Below are 14,158 nucleotides of genomic sequence, written 5' to 3' on the forward strand. Positions count from 1 at the left end.
GCAGCCCGTCCCCCACACCGTGCCCCAGAGCCCGCTGTCCTTGCGCGCATCGCGGGGGATGGGGAGGGGAGCGCCCCGCCCCGCCGCGGCTGTAGCAAGGCCGGAGCAGGTCCGAGGGTGGCTGCTTTGGCCGCTGTGACGGGGAACTGGGGGATGAGGCACCGGCCTCAGCCCCAAGCCCAAGCAGCCCCGAAAGTGCGCTTCAGCAAGTAGCCAGAATACTTCAGAGAATGGCTGTACCGAGCTGTCGCTGCTAATTACTATTGCGAGTCACATTACTGTTATTATTGTTGCATTGCGTAGTGTTCGGTCGGGCATTACCTTTGATGTAGGCTCCAGAGCATCATCGCGCATAAGGCAGGGAGCTGCACAAGCAAACTGGGACACCAGCACTTACATAACAGCAGCAGGACAAAAATATTCGAAGGAGCTAGGCAAGACTGCCACTTTTGAGCTCAAACCACACTAGCCATGCAACAGTGTTTACGCCACCAGTATAAAACGTGATTCTGCTTCTTCAAAGAAACATTGCACAAACTCTGAGACTTGGTTATGCTTTTTCCCTTCTTCATTTTTATAATTACAGCTAAAGTTAGCTTCATGCAGGAGACAGAACGATAATTTTCCTGCTTAAGAGACAGATCATCTGTGTCACTGGGAAAGAAAAACACTCATATAGAGCTGAAATGGAGAAGTTTGAAGAAACAGTGCCAATGTACCTTTTAGTTTTCATCTTTTCTGGCAGTGCTGCAGTGATGCTACAACATTAGCATGCAGGGTGTTTACTGAGTGGATGGATGAAATCTGAGTTAGGCAGCAGTGATTACTCAGCATCATCCTTTCCTTTAGCACTAGTCACGTTAACGTTGGTGTCACCCTTGTGACAGGAACACTTACACTTGTGGCACCTATCCTGACACAATATGCAGTTACAGATCACATACTTGGAGCCAAGATGCTGTGTGCCAGAAGCAGACATATCGGGAGCTACAGCAAGGATTCATGTGAGACTGGGGTGTATGTAAATAGGTCACCTCCAGCCACCCACAGAAATTCTCTCTTCCGGACAATATGTGTAGCCAGGCATATTAAGCCTGAAATTTTCCTCCTCTTGAAGTTTGTGGGGATTTTGGTTTGGGCTGGGTTTTGTGCAGGGTGGGGAGCCACAGAGTATTTTTCATCCACCTGTATTTTTTGTCCTGCTTCTTTGTCTTGCCCCATGCCAGTTGCAGCATCAAAGATGGCAAAGGAAGTAGATGCTGATGTGTTTCTGAGTTCCCCCTTTCCACATATATCTTTTTGCTGAATAAATTTCTCACTTTGCTGTCTCTTTCAGAAAATGTTATTTTGTTTTAACTTCCTAGATTAAGAGTATGTGTGTTAACATGAGAGAAAACATCTTCACTACAAAAGCTTAGACTACATGTAATAATACTACAGTTTAAAGCAATTCAGCAAATAAAAGTACTTGCTAGTTTAAGCTTCCTTCATTCTGTAAATTGCAGCACTATATGCTGCACTGCATGTTTTAAATGTTCAGCTAAAATGATTGATGTATATTCTGCCTATCAATTACAGCAGGAAACCCACAGAAACCTTACTGATTTCTGTATAGCTATTTTGAGTTTCAGATGCAGAAAAGGAGATGTGTCTTATTTAAATCTCTTTGTATATTACCTGAGAATATAATGTCACTCCAGTTCATCCTATTTGTTCTTATACCAAACAATAAACTCCAGCTGTGCAAAGAGATGGAGTCTACCCTGTAGTTAAAAATGTATTCCAAACTAAGGTGATAGTCATTGTAAGCTTCACTGCATTTACCCAGATTTTCTGTTAGAAAAAAAAATTGTCTTCGCTGTCTTCGGGACAATGCACTACAATTTATCATCATTACTTTTCTTATTTTGCTTTGAGTTGTTAGAAAATTATGCACTGAAACTGTTGCCCATAGAGTGTTTGTAAGATAGCCCTTCTGGAAGGAAAGGGGATTATATTTGCTAATATATCGTGGTTCTTGGAAGGGGTCACCTCAGTTTCCATGGCAAATTTTGGAAAGGAAAAGGTAGAAACATATTCAGGTATTTATCTTTATTCTGAATTAATGACATCCTTACTCTAAGCGTATACTTGATTCCACTATGATTTTAAGCATGCTTAATATTAAAGGGTCATATTAAATGAGGATCTTCTGTTGTGGTTTAAGCCCAGTGGGCAACTGAGCTCCACGATGCCATTCACTCACTGCTTCCTCCCTTTCTTTCTTCACTGACCTTGGTGTCTGCACAGTTGTTCTCCTCACATCCCACTCCTCTCTCTGCTGCAGGTTTCTTCTGCTGGTTCTTGAAGAGTTCCTGCCCCCCTCGGGCTGCAGCTGCAGCAGGGCTTAAGTTTAAGCTGGGGCTGGGCCCAGCTAAGCCAGGTCAGGGCCATGCTGCCCAGGCCAGGGCTGCGCTGGTTGGGGCCGGTGGCAAGAGAAGGTGGGCTACATGCTGCATCCCTCTTAAACGCATCAGTTCACAGAGGCACTGATTGGCTTGGCTCTGCTCAGAGGTTAGTCCTACATTGGAGGCAGGGGAGCTTCTAGCAGCTTCTTACAGGGCTATCTCCATAGCACTCCCCTGCTGCCAAAAAATCCAAAACCCTTCGCAGAAACCCAATACATAGATGTTAGCATTGATTAAGGCAAGAAATACTACTTCCACTGTAGAGTCAAGAAAGAAAAGAAAATGTATAGTAACATAGGTAATTAGAGGCCTCTTACTGTGCCCAAAGCAAATTATTTAGCATGCAGCACATTTCCAAGAGCACTCAGGTAAGAAGGCCTTAACTAAGGACAGGTGGCAGCCAGATGAACTGCTCTGATGGACAAGCCTAGCCCGGTGCTGAAGGATGGTGTCCCTCCTCTAACAAACCCCTCTTCTGGGTACTATGGTAAAGCATTATAAACCGCAAAGAAATAGCACCAGTGTCACCAACGCCGGCTCTTTGTCACAAATGACACAGCAGCAACTGAGGGCCGCTACTTTTAGTTGAGACATGAGTGAGGTCTTTGGCACTGAAGAATTCAAAGTGTTCTTCCTCAGATGAGAAATGCTGCCTTTAAAGGAGGTAATGTTTCAGTTTGCCTCACTGTATTATCACTCTGTGCTTGGTCCAGTTCTGGTTGCCAGACTTCAGGAGAGATCTAAATCAAGTAGAGACCATACAGAGGACAGCTGTGAAGGTCTACAAGGCACAATCCAAAAGAAAAGACTGAAATAGTTAATAGTTTACTAGCTTTAGTTTAATCTAAAGATTAGAAAGTGATGGGGTGTATAAAGGCATTCAAAATCATAAAGGAGCACTGCAAAAGGAAGGGTATAATCCCTTCTCAGTGTTCACAGTGCATAGGGCAAGAAGTAATGTGACTACTTTGCAGCAGGTGAGACTGTCATATCAGAACCAAAAATTTTAGGAGGAAATAAAGCTTTACACCACATACCGTAAGGAGGAAGTGAAGTTTGCATCACGGAAGATTTTAAAGTACAGACTAGACAAGCATCTCCCTAGAAAGCATTTTTATTTTTTTAATATTTCGTCCAGGGTGCAGAACACGGTATCTCTTTAGATGTCTTGGTCTCTTCAGAGTCCATTTGCTGTGACTCTGTGAATGTTGAGACTGTGAGCAAGAGACCATACACTTCTTTCTGCAGGTTTTGCATCAAACTGTAGTTGCCACTTCCTTCCTGTCGTAAATTGCCACACAGTATTGATGTGCAACCTAAAAACCTTGCCACACACACTTCCTGAGAGATGTGTGCAGTTCTACATATACTTTTCGCGTACTATATCAAGTATAAATGTGTAAGCTGCATAATTGTATGACTTTCTCTACATAAAGTTTTTGTATATTGTATGTAAACATATCTGTATGTATTTATGTTTTATATTTAAATGTAATAAAACTTGGGTGTACAAACTGTGACAATAAATTAAAGATATAATGAGAAGCCAGAGAAGATACCCCCTCTAACATGACTTATACTGAATTACATGAAGTACAGATCATTTAACTTTCCTTGTGTTGTGCTGAAATGAATGAAAGTAATGGGACGAGATTAGACAAAAGTGAAGTGGGATTAGAAAAAAATTCAAGGGGAAAAAATCATCAGCTAAACTAGTGTATAATACCATGGTATACAATATGTTCTTGTAAGTGAAGTTATCAAACTTCATACAGCTTAGAGATGCCTAATTAGAATTTAAAACTCTGTAAATGCACAGAATGAGCTCAGTCCAGCATATGGCAAGAGTTAAGCTAAAACAAATGGCATTTATTTCTAATGTTAGTCACCTCATTATCGTCAAGAAACCAAATCTATCTCTTTGAAATGTATTATTGTGCCAATTTTTCCTCATTTTCACTTCATAAGTGATACTAAATTGGAAAATATTTCTGAAAACTCAAACTCCTAAACAGGAATGAAAAGTGGGCACCTTGGTATTGTTTAAAATAGGACTAAGAGGTTGTTTTTTTAAAGGTCATAAGCAAGAAGAAGTACTACCAATATAAAAATTGTATACATTCTGCTAGAAGCTGCTAAATCCAGTAGCTGAACAGCAGCAAGGCTGCCACAGCTCCACATCCCCCTATCTGGCCAGTAGCAAGGCTGGGCATGTACTCCCAATTAGATGTGCATACTTACCATATACATACACACATACATACACACATGGCTGCATGGACAGTTCAACAGGGACTAAAACCACAGCACTTCTGCGGGCACTAATGACAGCACTGGCCTGATCTCGTTTCCCTCCTGGCTGATCAGAGTGAAAGTCTGTTACCAGAAAATATATGCATATATATACACATCCATAAAGTGTGGATCCCTCCAGTAGCTGACTTTAAACAAACTGGGCAGGGCCTGCTCCCTATTGGCCTCACCAGATCCCAGTAGCTGACCTGGATCCTTTGGTCCCTTCAGTAGCCAGCTTTCAGATGCGCCAATATTTGACTCCTTGGCTTCATATCCTACTTACCATCTTATGGAGCTTGATGTTTGTTAGTGATTACACAGGCATTGACACCCACACATACTGTGTGCGTTCTCCAGCTTCTCCAGGTGCTGGCAGCAGAGATGCATGGGCCCCTGTGGTCCCTGGTCCTACTCCAGTTGCTGTACAGAGCCATGCACACAGGGAGCCCGTCACTCAGGAAAATAGCTAGAAATAGAGTTTAACATGAAGTCATACAGATCAAGTGCAGAGAGCAGCCAGACAAACATACTGACCAGCAGCCTGTCTACAGGACGCTTTATCCCCTTATCCCTTCATTTTCCCATGCTACCCCACCTGCCCTTGTGCCTGCAGGCTCCTGTGTGTTGTGGAGGTGAGCCCTTAAACTCACATCTTAACATTTTCTAATAATTCTTAAGCTCAAAACAAAACAATATCTGTTTAAAAATTCACATCGAACATGATTAAAGTGACTTGCTTGACATGAACCAGTAATACAAATCAAACATGATCGGATAGTGCCACCGTGTGGACTGTATAAAAATATTCTTTCCTTTAGTGCCGGGCTAAAAAAGCACTGCAGGAACAGACCAAGAAACTCTCAGCTACCGAAACTAAAGTTATTTTGAATTTCCTTACGTTCTAATAGAGACAAGATATCTTTGTCAACTGTGCCTTTGAACAGCACTGGGCAGAATTTCAGCTGGCACCAATCTCAAGCCAAGATGGATGAATATCCTATCAGGAAAAGTCATAAAAAACTTTGGTGAATTATCTTCTTGTTATGCGGCACTAGGCAGATGAACTAATCCTTCTGAATTTATTTGCAGAAGAACTGAATTTCTTTACTTGTTCAGAATTACACGTGTGAACAGAAAAATAATGTAGCTTAAAATATAAAGATATTTAAATCATTACTTCTCAAAAGTACAATACTACAGTCATGCATCAATTCATCTTTGTAAAAATAAAAAAAAAAACCAACCACAAACCAAAACAAAACTGAAACCACAGAGTATGTCATTGGTCACAGTAAAATGATGATTTGAAGACTAAAGTAAAAAACTAACCAGTAGGAAGAGAGGAATCACGAGAATGTTGGGGTCACAAGAAGATGCAGAGATGCCTAATCCTAAAGGATGTCTAAACTGACTGTGTTACTATAAACAGTGTTTAATAATTGCTTGAAAGAGTCCAGTGCAGAGCCACAAAGATGATTGAGGGAGTGGAGCATCTCCCTTATGAGGAGTGGGTGAGGGAGCTGGGTCTCTTTAGCTTGGAGGAGACTGAGGGGTGACTTCATTAATGTTTATAAATTTGTAAAGGGCGAGCGTCAAGAGGAAGGAGCCAGGCTCTTCTCAGTGATAGCCAGTGATAGGATAAGGGGAAATGGGAGCAAGCTGGAGCATAGGAGGTTCAATCTGAACATGAGGAAAAACTTTTTTACTGTAAGGGTTACAGAACACTGGAACAGACTGCCCAGAAAGGTTGTGGAGTCTCCTTCTTTGGAGACATTCAAAACCTGCCTGGATGCATTCCTGTGTGACCTAGTCTAGGTGATCCTGCTCTGGCAGGGGGATTGGACTGGATGATCTTTCAAGGTCCCTTCCAACTCCTAATATTCTGTGATTCTGTGATAAGAGGTGAGAAGCTTGGTGTGCTACCTGAGGCAGCTACAGCACCTGACAGGAACAAACCTGGTGTTGCCAACACATGAGAAGGAAGATGAAATCAGTCAGTGCCCTTTGGGAAAGCATCATTATTTTTAAAGAAGAATTTGTTGTCGAACCTCTTTGCTTTAGTTGTTCCAAGCAGTATATGGATCTAGTGTGAGACAGCTCCCTGATCATACAGTATCTACCTGGAGGAAACACTGGTCCCATGATTTTGCAGGACCTGTAATCAATACATTTAGGATTCTTACCCATAATTATTATTATTATCTCACTATTGACTGTCTTGTTCCCTGTTGCTGTTATTATGCTTAGTTCCAAATCTATATTTTCTGACATCTATACTGGTCTTGGCAAAAAACGTATAAAAGATCCTATAGCACCCAATTTAATTATTTTAAATGGCATGGCATGTATCTGAACCACTGTACACTATGTGTGAGGGAAAGAATTTATTCAAAGTCTTTCCTGACATCATTTTGAAAGCAAGAGAAGTATCTTGGTATTCATGAGAACTTCCACAGGCAGAAATCTGTCATCTCTGTTCAATTAAACTTTTCAGATATTATATTCTACCTTTTGATGTTGACAGGTGGCACCAGAAATTCTGAACATCATCAGGATTCTTCTATGAGACATCTGTGCTTTTCATCATGATTGTTTTTATTCAGGAGCATGAAACTCTATGTTTGTCTTGTCAAATTACACATAATGAATAAGAAGCTTAGTGTTGCTGTAGCATATTCTTTTTTCAGGTATGTTTAAAACAATATTGTAACTTTTGTAAGAAATGCTTATTTAAAAGAAGTGATTTAAGAAGGAAGAGTAGAGCAAAATGCAGAGACAGTGAAAAATAATGTTACACAAAACTCATATATACAGAAACAGATGGGAATTTGACTATGAACAAACACTTTTTAATTGATAGATCGAATCCAAGAGTGAAATTATAAGGTTTCTGATTGGCCTGTAGAAAGCTTAAGCAATATTGAAAGAATAATTGCTTTCCAAAATTATATATTATCCATATTTTCTTGGCTTTAAGTGTCTCTGTCTGCTGTTTCACAGCATTGTGCTTTATCCGGAAGGTGACTGCATTTCATGTGAGTCATCCATCCCTACAATGTCTGAATACTTTTTTGCTGGATGTCTCCCACATTCAAGTGTGATGAGGAGTAAATTAGGCAGTTTCAAGACTACAACTCTTTTACACTGCAATGTTTATTTCAGGAAAATACTGTGCTGCAATACAATGTAGCTGTGCTACAATACAGAATGTAGTTAAATTTCATCACAATAGTTATTCAGTAAATATGGTCCTCCACTGGGACAAAAATTCTGCAGGGGAAGTTTTTCTCACTGCCTCACTGCTCTGAGTGAATATCTTTTCCTGTTCAGTGCAGATCATTGCTAAATGGCATGTCTGGAAGGAGAATCAGTCTTTTCAAAAAGTGCTTCTCTTGACAAAAATTTCTAACTATGTCTAATCTCAAAAAAATTAAGATTTTTAGCTGCAAGAGAAGCCTAGACAGACCACTGATGATTTATATCCTTGCAGTGTTTTCCTTTAAAATGCCAGTAACACTTTTCCTAAAACTGGTTCTCCTTATTTTGGGGAGCACTATGCACTTTGATTTCAGTAGTGCTATTTGCAGATGCCTGTCAGAGTCAGATTTATAGAATTAAAGCCCAGATGCTTCTAGCATTGTGACTTCTTCGGAGACAGACTTTTTTATTTCTGTTTACATGGTTCTTACAAAAGGTAGGTCAGAGCAGGTATAAAATTCTACCAGGTCAGAATGGCCTGATTTTGTATTCAGGTTATGTTGGTGTGTAAGTACCCACCACTGCTTTGACTAGCACCTCTGACCCTGAAGTGGAGCACTCCAGAAATAAAAGGACAACCTGGACCACCAATGCTCTGCAGTGCAGACTTGCTACAGACTCATATCCTCTGGACACAGAAAAGAGTTAGCAATGCAGTCAGTATTGGCTTGCACAAGTGGGAGCTTAAGAGTTACATAGAGCTGACCACAATCTACCTTTTTCACTGAATTCTTTCTGGTAATTTTGTTTCTGCTCAGTTTTTGACAAATCCAAGCCACTCTGTGATTTTCCATTCTTCAGTGTTTCAATATTATAAGCCTCAGGAGTTCAGAATAATGAACAACCAAATGACACTGAGGCATTTTTAATTAATTTTGGGGTCTGTATTTTGATTCAGGAGCTCTCTTACCAAGCTCCAAAGTATTTGTGTTTTGCCAGTTTCTGGAAGAACATAGGGTTAAGTACAAGGCTCTGAAACTATGCTACACTTTTAACCACAAATGGCTTAATGTGTTTGGTGGTCCAACAATCTTGCACCCTCTGTAGTCCCACAAATATCTCTGTTGATCCAGCTGAACCTGAACTCCGAGTCCTGAATGTAAGGCAGAGCTTACCATGTTCTTCTATGCCTTATCTCGCAGCTTTAGAGATGAGTCACCTGGTGATTTTCAAAGTAGATTAAGGAGGACTCAGAGTTGTTCCTCTCTGATTCTTTGGGATTTTTCTGTTTCCTGTTGTCTTTTGATGAAAACCATATTAGATGCTACCCTCTCCTCTTCTCTTCCCTCATCTCAAAATTCTCAGCTCAACTACAGTCAGCTCAACCCATCCCAAGAAAAATCCAAATAGATTTCTTTCTGTCACAAAGGAGTAGGAATATAAAGTCTGCCTCCTTAGTTTACCAACTGTTCTTCTAAAGAAGGCAGCAGAAAGTGATTAATCAGCCAGTGAGTGGGTGTTTTCTCTGATATTATCTGAAGATCAAATGTAGGTTGTCATCACCAAACCAGAATCTTTCATAATGCATTTCTGAGAGCTGGCAACACTCCTTTCAAAAGACATGCAGCTATCTTTGTCTCTGCTAGCTCTGTCTTCAAAACTGGAAAGTGGAAGCATTCTTGCTGACATTAATTCTCCTATTATTGCTTCCCCTTACCATTTCTGATGGTTGTCTAGTTAATGAAATCCCCACAATATGGCCTATTTTTTAAATTTCAATCCATACCCTGTCATGACAGTCTTATTTATGCCTTAGGTCTTTTTCCTGATCATTATAGGGCTCTTTGGTTAAGATCAGGTGATCTTAATTGAAAGGGTCACCAGTCATTTCTGGTGTATGCCTCTCAATTCCACATTTTAGTCATACCAAATGCTTGCTTTGATCGGTCCATGTCGAGTAGCCATACTGTTAACTGCTTCACTTTTGTAAGCTATATGCTGCGCTTTTGTAAGCTGTCTGTTCCCTTAAATTTTCGTCACCTCTCACAATTTTATTTCCTGATCTTTTTAATTATTCAGGTCATAATTGTAAATTGATATAATGCAATTTACTGATATGGATTTCTGTATGCTAAAAATCTGCTTCAGAAGTCTTGCATCTTAGAAACATCCATCCCTTAAGTCTTTTCCAGAGTGAATCAAGAGTTACTTTACTGAAAGTTTCATCAGTGTAAAACAGAAAGCCTGCATGAAAGTGTACATGAAACCAGTATCAAGCTCTTTATACTTACCTGTAAATGATTTTCTAGATTTGGAGTTTCTTTAGTCACTTTGTGCTTGGATGCCAGTGTCCACAACTCCTAGCTCTTACAGCTCAAGATTTAAGCAACTTAGTCTCTATAATAGCAAGTCATCTGAGAGCAGTAAAAATTAATGACCTGCAATAGAAAATGGTTAAATTAATAATTCACCACTTTCCAAAGGACCATAATTGCATTTCCATTCTCTGTGGAGCTCTCCGATCAGCTTGCTGAGGGACCGGTGTGCTCAGCAGCATGGAGTTTACAAGTATAGATGTTTGTGTGGGTGCTCAGCAGAGAGGAGGGAGTAGCAGGGATTGTCAGAGGTGAATAGGATGGCTATATGGGTGAGGGTGAGGGCAGAGGTTTGGACGTTTGTGGCTCTGAAGAGTGCTGGGATATGTAGATCTGCTGCAATAAGAGGGAAGGGATATGTGGAAGGAATGACTACTGCGGTCTTTCATCAGAGCAAAATCTCTATAGTTAGTTTGGGAGATAAGTTCTGTGGGACTCATATGTATGCTGAGGAAAATATAGATTCCTTGTCATGGCACTTCTATCTTTATCCAACTAAAAACTGATCAAGTACCTGCTTTTGCTTTTGGATACTTCTCCGGTTAAGCTGAGGTGAGACAGGCAAACAGCTTATTGACAGCGTCTTGTCTTCACAGCAGTCAGTAATGGGCTTGCTGTAATGAACTGCAGCTTGCCAAGATGAGCATGACAGACCTGCCAAATACTCATCCTGAGAAATGCCTTTAAACCTTGAATGCTGCTTTCAGGGAAAGTGCAAATAAAATAATCAAAGAAAAAATATCAATGACTGAAGGCTTGGACTTTTGCTTTTCAGTGTGATGTTTTCCTGAATAGTACAGGAAACCACCATTTGCATAACAAAGAAGAAATGCAAATGGCCTAGTCTCTCTGTAATTTGTTTGTACAGTACGTAAGTGCAACAGAGTTGTGATTGCCATATAGGATGACTCAGGGAAATTATAAGAATAATAAACAATAACAAAACTAAGTGAGCTAAGTTGTCATACAGGGCATTGTCTATGGATTTTACAGTCCTCAAAACCTTTACTTACAGGGTTATGCAGTACTGTGGCACTCTGTACTTTTCTGGGTGATTAAACTTGATTTTATATACTTTAGAACATTCTGACATCATGTACATTATAATTTTCCTTGGGCAAATCAAAACTACTGTAACAGAAAAGTACAAGTCCAGCTAATTTCCTCATGAGCTGCGTTCGGTGCTTGGTGGATGGATAGAAATGAATGGATACTCCATGACTATGGTGTGATCTTGTCAATCAAAGGAAGAGAAGATTAAACATTCATGACTACTGAAAGGCAATTTCCTTCAATTGTTCATCATGCCTTCATTCTTAACGTTCCCCATAGGATTTCCTCTTGCTCTAAACTTCAGAAAAGGTTTTGTTTTTCTATATTTTTATAGTACTGCTAAACTGATGAAGGAGGCCATAATGATCAAATATTTGTTGTTGTTTTTCTTCCTATGGTGTGACTCAGAAAGCAGACTGTTACTGTCATAAGCTGTTTGCCTAAAAAAAGAAAGAATTTTTAATTTGTTCATCTATCAAACAAATGCAGCCATGAAAATTAAGCAGTATACCCACAATAAACTTAACTAAATCAAACCAAAATTATATCTGCTGTGGCATATGATTCCACAAAGACTAATTTTTTGTGACTAGCCCAGTAGACCGGAAATAGGTATGGAAAAAATAATTAAATAATCCAGGTGTAACACATTAGACTGGGAAGCAATCCTGTTATAAAGTGGTTCTGATTTATTTTTATTTATTTTTTTTTGTTATCATTGGAATCTGTAGATGAATTAGCTTTGGAAACAGCCTTACTAAAAACATATGAACGGTAAAGATTTTGTTCTTACCATCCTTCTCCTCTCATTTTTGGAAGATATTTCAGATATACATGAGATATAAATACCCTCTAAATGCTTATCTGCCCAAGCTACACCTATTATGATATCTCTGTGTGTGTAGGGACATTTTCATTAGTAACAATGTGTTTGAATTAGGCTCTAATCTAACGCATGTAATGAAATGACAGCAGGGAACTGTTTCTGCTAAAATTAAAACAAAAATGAGTCCCAGAAACATACCTTGAATGCAGTATGCTATGTTTCTTGCTATTCCTGTGTGATAAAATGAAGACCATGTCAATGTCAAGTGCTAGTTTACTTCTCAGAAAAAGGTCTACAGTTAACAGTCTCTGCCCACTCAGCTGACCTGCGGAAAGAAGGCTCCACAACCTGTAAGGTTGTAAAGTAGGTATGTTTACTAAGCGCACTGGCACACGAGGGAATATTTCCTCCAAATTTGTGTGCGTCTTCTGCAGCAGCTTGTCTTAGCTTTTGTACAGTAAAGTGTTGCATATTCATTACTATGCAAAAACGCCTATGCATGTTCATAGCCTTTCCCCGAAAAGGCGCTCTTTTTCCGAGAAGTCCAGTCACGCTTGCGCAGTGCCTCCTGGTGATCGTGGGCCGGGGCCTCGGGGAGTCCTTTTCCTTGCTAAGCTCTCCACCTTTGTTCCTTGTGCATGCTTCCTGGACCCTTGGTGTTTCTCCAAACCACAAAGCCGGTTTCTACGAATTTGCCGCAATGTTCTTCTTGTTATCAGGAGCTGTAAGATGCTTCAGGCTGGACATCCTTGGCCTTATCAGGAACTGTCTGTAGCCTACCTCCCTTTACACAATGACCTAAGATATATTGCTTCAGCTAAATCATTGCTATCCTGTTAACTCTTAAGCGTTATTCCCCCAAGCTGTGTTAGCTCCAAGCTATAATTTTCTTTATAAGTGTTACAATTCTCTGTATCACAGCAACAGCAACACTGCAGAGGTACTGAATGTCCACACAGATCCACTGGTGTCTCCACACAAGCGGTAACACATAGGCACATTTTTTCTGTTCAAAGGCATTGCCACATGATGAGTCAAGTCCACTGAATTCTATGTGATAACTTAGGACAAATACACTTCAGCTTCTAAACAGTTCATGCACTGTAAAGGTAAATGAGACACCTGCTACTTCCACCGGCAAACTGATGTCCATGAAAAAAAATTATCTCTCAGTGTGAAGAAATACAGATATATCTGTGAACACTATTTTTCTGTGAAATTAAAAATTTCAGACCACCCTAGGGAGTGGGAAAAATACATTTCATTCAATTTTTTTTAACAGCAGGTAGAACAGAATACAACAGCAAGAGATTTTTTTTTTAATCCAATGATGGTAGCTGGATGCAAAATTTACAGCTCTATCAGTTAATACCAAAGTGTTAAAATATTATTTTATTGTCATACTGGGTTGTGTTTGGATGTTGTTTATTTCTCTCCCTTTACTTGGTCCCTTTCTTAATGGGCAGTAGAAAGAATAGGGTGGTAATCTGAATTAAGGTAATGAGTCTACCTAATGTCATGCTTCGGCACTGCAGGAGGTTCAAAGGTGGACAACCAGATAGAAAAACTCTGAGGTCTATTGCCCTGTCCTTTTATGTCTAGCATGATAGCTGAAGACAAGGAAATGCTGTACTCTGAAGACATAATGGCAAATGTCTTTCCTAGATTATAAATTTCATAGAATAACAGAATGGTTTGAGTTGGAAGGGACTTTAAAGATCATGTAGTCCAGCCCCCTTGACATGGACAGGGACACCTTCCAATTTGTGCAGAACTGGCAAATTTGACCACTGGATAAAAGTTTTCAACCCTTTGGAAAGCATATTGGTTGATTTCAGTTTCATCTGATGAATGGAAATTGGTTCACAGGATGCATTTGTAGGAGAACAGAGAACCAGGAGGGATTTTTTGGCTTGCTGACTCCAGTTCTCTGTCCCTAGAAACAATCTTGTTATATATCCTCT

Source organism: Mesitornis unicolor, unplaced genomic scaffold, assembly GCF_000695765.1.
Source record: "Mesitornis unicolor isolate BGI_N332 unplaced genomic scaffold, ASM69576v1 scaffold30933, whole genome shotgun sequence".
NCBI lineage: Eukaryota > Metazoa > Chordata > Aves > Mesitornithiformes > Mesitornithidae > Mesitornis > Mesitornis unicolor.